Raw genomic sequence first — 8,570 nt, forward strand, 5'->3', positions numbered from 1 at the left:
TATTTGGTCAATAAACTACTACGTAACTTATTTCATGGTGGATAATTCAGTTATGGATGTACGGGGATTGAAGAACGGTAGATAAGGAAGTGGATGCAAGAACACGAGGCAGGCTGAAGATGAGATGGAAGGAATGCATAGGAGATTAGAGAGAGAGAGAGAGAGAGAGAGAGAGAGAGAGAGAGAGAGAGAGAGAGAGAGAGAGAGAGAGAGAGAGAGAGAGAGAGAGAGAGAGAGAGTGTGTGTGTGTGTGTGTGTGTTACACAGAAAAACAGGCCACAACGGACCTTGCGGTCCTCACGAGGTGACCTGACCTAGGACTACTAAGGTGATAGTAGAAGAAAAGAACATGAAAGCAGAAGGCTGTCTCCCCACCCTCCACTCCATCCGGCATAAGCCATACAGGAAAAACACGTCGGAAAGAAATACCTTACGGGGTTAGAGAAGAGGGGGAAAAAAAACGAAGGAAATTTTATGGAAAAGAAAGAAAATACATGAAATGAGGTGCCAACATTTCCTGAGGGCAAGGAAGTTAATCACTAACAAGCAAACGCTGTTAGCCGCAGATTGCAGACAAGATATTTATCAAGACGGCGTTTAAAAGTCTCTACGGTGTTGCGGTCTATCACGTCTCGAGGAAGCCCATTCCATAGATTTACTACTCGATGGAAAAAATTATTTTATGATTCGTAAGAGTTGAAGGATTTCCCAACAATTTTGCAACCGTTTCCTCGCGTGTAATTTGAAGAGTCTATCGTGAAATACTTACTGCAGTCCATGTTATCAATGTCTTGGATGATTTTAAACACCTGTATTAAGTCGCCTCTTAGTCTTCTTTGTATTAATGGGAAAAGATTTAATGTTAATGAGAGAGAGAGAGAGAGAGAGAGAGAGAGAGAGAGAGAGAGAGAGAGAGAGAGAGAGAGAGAGAGAGAGAGAGAGAGAGAGAGAGTGAGGGGGGGATTATGGAAAAGACTCGTGAGGAACAGCGACTCCATACGAACAAGGGAGACTGCAGAAGTAAGAATAATCACGAGAAAGGAAAAGGAGCAAGAAATCATGCAAGCAACGCGTAATCAACTTTTTTTTCCCTTTTCCAATCAACATTTTTCCCTCTTTTCCTATGTTGTTTACTATATCATGAACTCTCTCTCTCTCTCTCTCTCTCTCTCTCTCTCTCTCTCTCTCTCTCTCTCTCTCTCTCTCTCTCTCTCTCTCTCTCATTAACATTAAATCTTTTCCCATTAATACAAAGAAGACTAAGAGGCGACTTTATCTATCTACCTATCTCCTATACTCCTCATTATCCTGATCAACTCTCTTTTACGCCTTTCCTGTGCTGCTAATTACTGCGATTTTTTTTTTTTTTTCTTTTTTCTAAGCTGCATTGCACTCATCAACTTTTTTCTTCCCGCCATGAAGGTTTTACTGAAGATTCAATCTGAGAAGTTACGCAATTTCCAATCATGGCGTGGTCGGAAAACTTGACAATAATGAAGTTAGAGAGAGAGAGAGAGAGAGAGAGAGAGAGAGAGAGAGAGAGAGAGAGAGAGAGAGAGAGAGAGAGAGAGAGAGAGAGAGAGTGCCTAAATATTAAAGTTATCCACTATGGCAAGTCATTGATTTTCCAAAGCTGCCTCTTGTTTCCCTCCTCCTCTCCTCCTCCTCCTCCTCCTCCTCCTCCTCCTCCTCCTTCTTCTCCTCCAGGGTCAAGGGCAGCACGACCTTGCACTCAAAAGGGGCGGCCGCGAACCAGGCAGACGGGATTCCGAGGCACTAAGGAGCACGCACGCACGCACGCACACACACACACACACACACACACACACACACACACACACACACACACACACACACACACACACACACACATACCATTACGCAAATCCAGTCAAAAACAGAGAACGAGAAATTAAGATTCCTAAAAAAATCATACCATTATAATATAATTTTCCTTAAGCAGAAGTGGTCTCACTGCAAGAGAGAGAGAGAGAGAGGGAGAGAGGAGAGAGAGGAGAGAGAGAGAGAGGAGAGAGAGAGAGAGAGAGAGAGAGAGGGGAGAGAGAGAGAGAGAGAGAGAGCAGTCGGGGAAATTCTCTGCCTACTGTAGTACTCCCCTGTAGCTCTGTTAGGGATCAATATAACTTTTAATAGTAAAATAAGAACTCTCTCTCTCTCTCTCTCTCTCTCCTCTCTCTCTCCTCTCTCTCTCTCTCTCTCTCTCTCTCTCTCTCTCGGTTTGAAGCGCACGTTATCCTGCAAACTAACAAACTAGCTGGCAAACTAACAACAAAGTAACTAGCCTAAATTCTCAATTCGTTATATGCACTAACAAAATCAATGGCATTGACAACACCGACTACGTTACTTGCAGAATTACCACCTCATAAAGAAAAGGCACCAGCAAAATACCTCAGCACAGTGCATACTGAATAATACATAAAACAACAGGCTTTTTCGATGCATCCAAGACAGTTATGCATCCCGCCATCTTCTTCTGGCAACTAAAGGAATAACACTCAGATGACAATATTTACTGAGGCCTTCAGTGGTTCCCTTCCTCCCTCCATCACCAAACGATCGAATCTCATTAGGTGGTACGCATAAAGACCAGTCCTCTCTCTCTCTCTCTCTCTCTCTCTCTCTCTCTCTCTCTCTCTCTCTCTCTCTCTCAACAAAGATGCTAACATAACAGAGATAACTGGCCTTAAAAAGTGCCTGGCGTGCCGCGAGGAGAGGACCTAGACTCAGCAAATAAGGTATAAATCCACTATACAAGTTTCAAGGTCACGCGCACTAGTCCCGCGCCGCCCCTTTCCCAGTCGGCCCGGTCAGCCAGGACGCGGGCTGGCCATGTCTGTGGCACGCGGGTTATGAACGTTTGGGAGGTGTCTTGCACGCCTTATGGTGCTAGAACGTATATACCTACGCGCTGTACTATTGCCAACTCATCACGTTTAAACAGAAGGATACGAGAAATGGGGGTTAAAAAATGCACTGGCTATATTCCGAGGAAAAGTAAAATACGACCTGGAAAAATTACGAGCTGTGTTTTAATGACAAAAGGAAGAGAAACAATGGGGTGTGTGACAGGACCCCAGTAGAGCTGAGGCAGGGAGGGAGAGTGGGGAGCGGGAACACACTGGGCTATCCTATTCACAAAGCCAGACATTACACGGAATTATTTCCTGTGAGACAAACAGACAAACACACACTTTATTTTTCCGGACAAATATCCGCCTCATGGGAAGGAGGCAAGAATTGAATAACGAATATCCTATAATGTTATTTTCTTCCAGAGGCTGTGATGAATATTTTAGTATTTGCTAAACCTTATACTATGAGACGTGGGAATACCTCACCTACTACGTTCCCATAATTCAATATTCACACTCCAATGTTCAATAACCTTAGGAATAAGACAGAACACATTGATAACGGAGAACACAAAGAAACTACTATATACAATGACAAAATATGTAATACATATACCAACACGGATCTGGAATAATTTACTAGACTACTGCTACAAGAGGAAATCAGAGAAAGTGAGACGCTGCCGTAAATACAGCAAATTCTGATGTGCCATCCCCTACTCCTGCAGCCAGGGGCCCGGGAGGTGAGTTGCCGCCTAGTGCTTCCTTCCCGCTGGCTTGCCGCTCGCACGCCACACCTCCCCACACTTTATCCTCCACCTATCCTACAGCAGGCACTGGCAGGAGGGAGCACGAGACTCATCGTCACGGGGAAGGAGTGAGGAAGAAGCACGTATAAGCATCAAGCAAACAGCGTTGGGGAAATACCATTGCCACAACACCTTTCTTATTCCTCCCATGTAACAAAGACCGGCTTACTACTAACGCCTGTCAAACTCCCCACGTTTTGCCTCACTGTTCCTCACTGAAATACTGTCGATTGGTGAAGCACCTCAACTAAGACAAAACACCTAAAATACAACTTACCTTTAGTTTTGAGGAGAGCTGTAATTCCCTTTACAAGAGCTGACTTCAAAATTTGTGGGGCGCGGGGCGAGCACTATGCTACTACTCACAGGGACTGCTGGGGTGAACTGACTTGTATCGAGCGGGCGACCACCACCACCAGGCAACCCCAGATGCCAGCCTGCGCCACACAGCCACGCCACAGCGGGAGACCTCTCCCACCCCATCGTGAACCATGTGACACCAGCCGCACCTACCACACAATACAGAGATTGCTACCTTCCTTAAAGTAATGTATGCCATACCACCTGTAGTTCTCTACGACGTGCCTCTGAACTCCTAAACAGACTCGCAGCTCGCTGTGTCATAGAATTCACGACATATCACAACACATGAATAGTCTATATACAGTCATATACTCATGGAAATGAAATATCAAGTCATTCTAAGTCGAAAATATTCTATGGTCAAATACTTTTAACGCCATGATTTAGAAGTTACAGGACATTTCAATATGTATATGTATGAAAATAATATGAAGTAAGTAAACAAGATCAAATGCTTCCATTTTTTTTTTTTCCGTAATTTGTTTATCATTCATTCGTAGTTCAGAGTTTTACTGCTACTTCTTTCCATAATTCCTAATTTATTTTGTATGGTTATTTATGTGCTTATTTGTTCGCATTTATTATTCGTTCGTATTTTAAAGTTTATTGATAATGAAATAAATAAATTACTCATTCACTCTGTATTATGGTACCCGCAGTAATAATTTAAGTTGTGTTACTGTACCCGCAGTAATAATGAAAATACTTTTGCATCTTTCTTCAGTAAACTGTCTTAGTTTTTCTCCCTTCCCATAGTTTTCTCTGTCGACATTCAATGTACTGATAAAAGATCAATAAGATTCAAATAACTTTTTTTTTTATTTATTTACTTTTTTTCACTTCTTGTTTGTTTATTACGTTAGTCATTAAAATACTCTTGCATTTTACCTGGCTGTCGACTGACACACACACACACACACACACACACACACACACACACACACACACACACACACACACTCTTATAACACTTATGAGAGAGAGAGAGAGAGAGAGAGAGAGAGAGAGAGAGAGAGAGAGAGAGAGAGAGAGAGAGAGAGAGAGAGAGAGAGAGAGAGAGAGAGAGAGAGAAAATATATATATATATATATATATATATATATATATATATATATATATATATATATATATATATATATATATATATATATATATATATATATATATATATATATATATATATATATATTATATCCACACACTTGTTATTCTCTGATCAGCATTAAATTATACTTAGTTGACGTCACTAGGGAAGCTAAGATTAAATTAAAATATAACTTGGAGTGAGGATAAGGAAAGGAGTGATCTGAAGGAGGGAGAGACGAGTTCTTGGAAGTTACCTTAGGAGCCTGGAACAATGTTCCCGCAATTTTAGAATAAGAATTCCCCAGACTAGGACTGAAAATTCCCTAAATTGGACTAAAATTCCCAAATAGATTTTCCTTGCATACAATATTTAAATAAAAGTATTTTTGTGTTTTTCAGTATTTTTATGGTTTTGATCCTCCATTATTTACACTTTGCATAGCAAAAACATACATTTTTAGCATAACAATATAGAATATTTTTTTTCTTTGGTATTCTGAGTCATGACTATACATTACAATGTTGCACGTATCACCATTGTGAATATTCATAAAAAATCAAAATAAACTTTTTAATCACATTATTTCCCTATTCTACTAATTAAAGAAATAAAAGCATTATGTCGAAGAAAATACATACACACACACACACACACACACACACACACACACACACACACACACACACACACACACACACACACACACACACACACACACATATATATATATATATATATATATATATATATATATATATATATATATATATATATATATATATATATATATATATATATATATATATATATATATATATATATTCATTCTTAACAGCGCTGCAGTAGAGTAGTTTTCCCCTGAAAAATTAAGACGGCAATAGTTGTTACTGAAACCGATGGAAATAAATGAATATATTTTTCTACAAAGCAGGTTTTACTCACTAGACTTCACATTATTGAACATTATAGTGTACTACATTATGTCTTAGTACATTTGAAATTATCTCATGAGCCTCTGAATCAGTGGCATTACTCTTTACATTTCATACAAGCTTGAGCAGTTTGGATGATTTAGACCATTTGCATGCATACCCAGTGACTTCAGCCCTTCCTTTCCATGCATGAAACCCACAATACTTTCTGTCTTTAGCCGATTTCTTTTTTCTGTCTTTATCAGTTTGAGAGTACTGAAAAATCTCTCCACAGGAGCATTTGAAAATGGCAAAGAAAACATGCACCCTACAACTTTGCGAAGATTTGCATACTTCAGATCACCATTGACATTTTTTTTTTTTTTTTTGACCAAACGTTTTTTTTTTTTTTACAAAGCTGAATATGAGTAATTTCATCTCTAAGGATGCGGGACTCTTCAACGGCCTGTTTTCGCCCCTCAGTGTTTACTAAACCTAACAATGCAACTTTTTTTTTCTGAAACGGAAAGAATTCATACAGTCCTATGAGAGAAGCAGGATAACACTTGACAGCATTGGATGGAATCAAGAACTCCATTCACTTTTTATGTACTTAAATCTCTTATGGATTTGATCCACAAGCTCCACTATGAAATTCTTGCAACATACTCGAACTTGCCTTGTTCCATTAGGGTCTTTGTGATAACACTTAGAGAGCATGTTGCAGGTCTACTTCTCAGTTATTTTACAATAACCTTCATCATATAGTTTCCAAAGTATGACAAATGTGAAGATATATACTATAAAATCATCATAAGCTATAAAATGGATGTTCTAACTTACTGTCTGTCCTGTTGCTCACGATGGTAGTACTCACAGTTCAACTATAGTTGCTGTACCACACTTCAGCCAGTGAAAACGGTTAACAAAGTGATAATATAGACTAAAATGTTTTTTTTTTTTTAATCGGCTGACAGATCTGATTCTTCTTATGTGTTTTGGCTATATTTTTCCAGTAGAACATTATATTGCTATCATATGAACAATATTCACTCGAATTCCCTAAAGATTCCCGGTAAGTACTTAAAATTCCTCAAATTTCCCCAAAAATGGTAATTTCGCCAAATGCGTTAAAAATTCCCATTTTAGGAATAATTCCCCAAAAGTGGAAACGCTGTCCTGAAATAACACCTTTTCATGCACTGATGAATGATAATGATATCATTTGTGACTGAAGAGAGAGAAAAAAAGTGGTTTATGTAACAATAATGACACGAAAGCTATTTTATATTATATATTTTCAAATATACATGTATTGTATGTGTATACATAAATTTTCATGCAAATACCTGCTATTATCTTTTTATTCATTTATCTATCTATTTATTTATTTATTTATTTATTTTTATTTATTTATTTATTTATTTATTTATTTTTTGCATATGTAAGTCCCACTTCAGTGGGGAGGAAATAACACTGAGCTCAATGGGAAAAAAAATTAGGTTATAGAGCCCTTTTACTGACCTTGAGTGGGGAGGAGCCTTTGAGAATGGATGGCAGCATGCCATATATATATATATATATATATATATATATATATATATATATATATATATATATATATATATATATATATATATATATATATATATATATATATATATATAAGATACCAAATAAATAAATAATGTGATAACATGACATAACATGGGGTCCGTTAAGCTAATGCTAAATACTCTCCTGCTGGCCGAAAAAAAAAAAAAGAAAAAAAAAGGAAACGGAGCCGCGCGACCCTTAATATTTTCCCTTTGTTACCCTTCTCAGGGCACGGTCATATTATGCTAGCAGCTAGAGCCACTTGTAGTTCCATATCATTCTTGTTCTTGTAGTCTCTGGCTTGGCATGTATTTATGTTGCGGGATGTGTAGTGAAGAAAAGGTGATCAAAGATCCGGGTTACGAAACTTTATGGGGCCATGAAAAAGTTCTTGACTTCTCAGCGACTAAGAAGTTCGTAAGTGTTAAGTGAATCGTCCTTACCGCAGAGTCTTTTCTTGAGTCTTGTGGACTCGAGAAATTCGTAACTCTTTTTAGTGAATTCGGGTCACCACTCGACCGCCACGCTTGTATCACCGCAACGAGATGGACACATCCGGCCCTGATGCAGCCACCCCAAGAGGACAAGAAAACCTAATTGATCTCTATGAGATTTTTGCCATTTATTGAGGCTTTATGAAGAACATCTCTGGAGAGAGTGCTTTGTTGGTCAATATTGGTCTCAAAAACACCAAGTCCATGACAATACCATCACGGTCTAATCTTTTATCTTTTATAGTGAATTCAGCATCGCTCAGTCCAATGAGAACGTCTCTCCTCTCACGAAATCCCTTAGTTGGATGCACATGGAATTCTTGTTCGGCCATGGGCGATTATTACAGTAAGGTTTCAGTTTTACCGAACCAACGATTTTATGATGTGCCGTATGTCTTTTTTTTTTTCTGGTGATACATGTAGTGAATTAATTA

At 38.7% G+C, this 8,570-nt stretch overlaps 1 protein-coding gene across 1 annotated transcript in view; it reads right to left on the reverse strand.

Annotated features, from left to right (window-relative positions):
* LOC135101398 (protein singed-like) overlaps positions 1-4,121 on the reverse strand; it is a 102,289-nt gene extending 98,168 nt beyond the window's left edge. The window contains exon 1 of the mRNA XM_064005330.1: positions 3,963-4,121. The gene's annotated coding sequence lies outside the window, so the exon portion shown is untranslated. The remainder of the gene's footprint in view (positions 1-3,962) is intronic.
* Positions 4,122-8,570: the final 4,449 nt, after the last annotated feature.

This window comes from Scylla paramamosain, chromosome 6 (assembly GCF_035594125.1).
Source record: "Scylla paramamosain isolate STU-SP2022 chromosome 6, ASM3559412v1, whole genome shotgun sequence".
Lineage (NCBI taxonomy): Eukaryota > Metazoa > Arthropoda > Malacostraca > Decapoda > Portunidae > Scylla > Scylla paramamosain.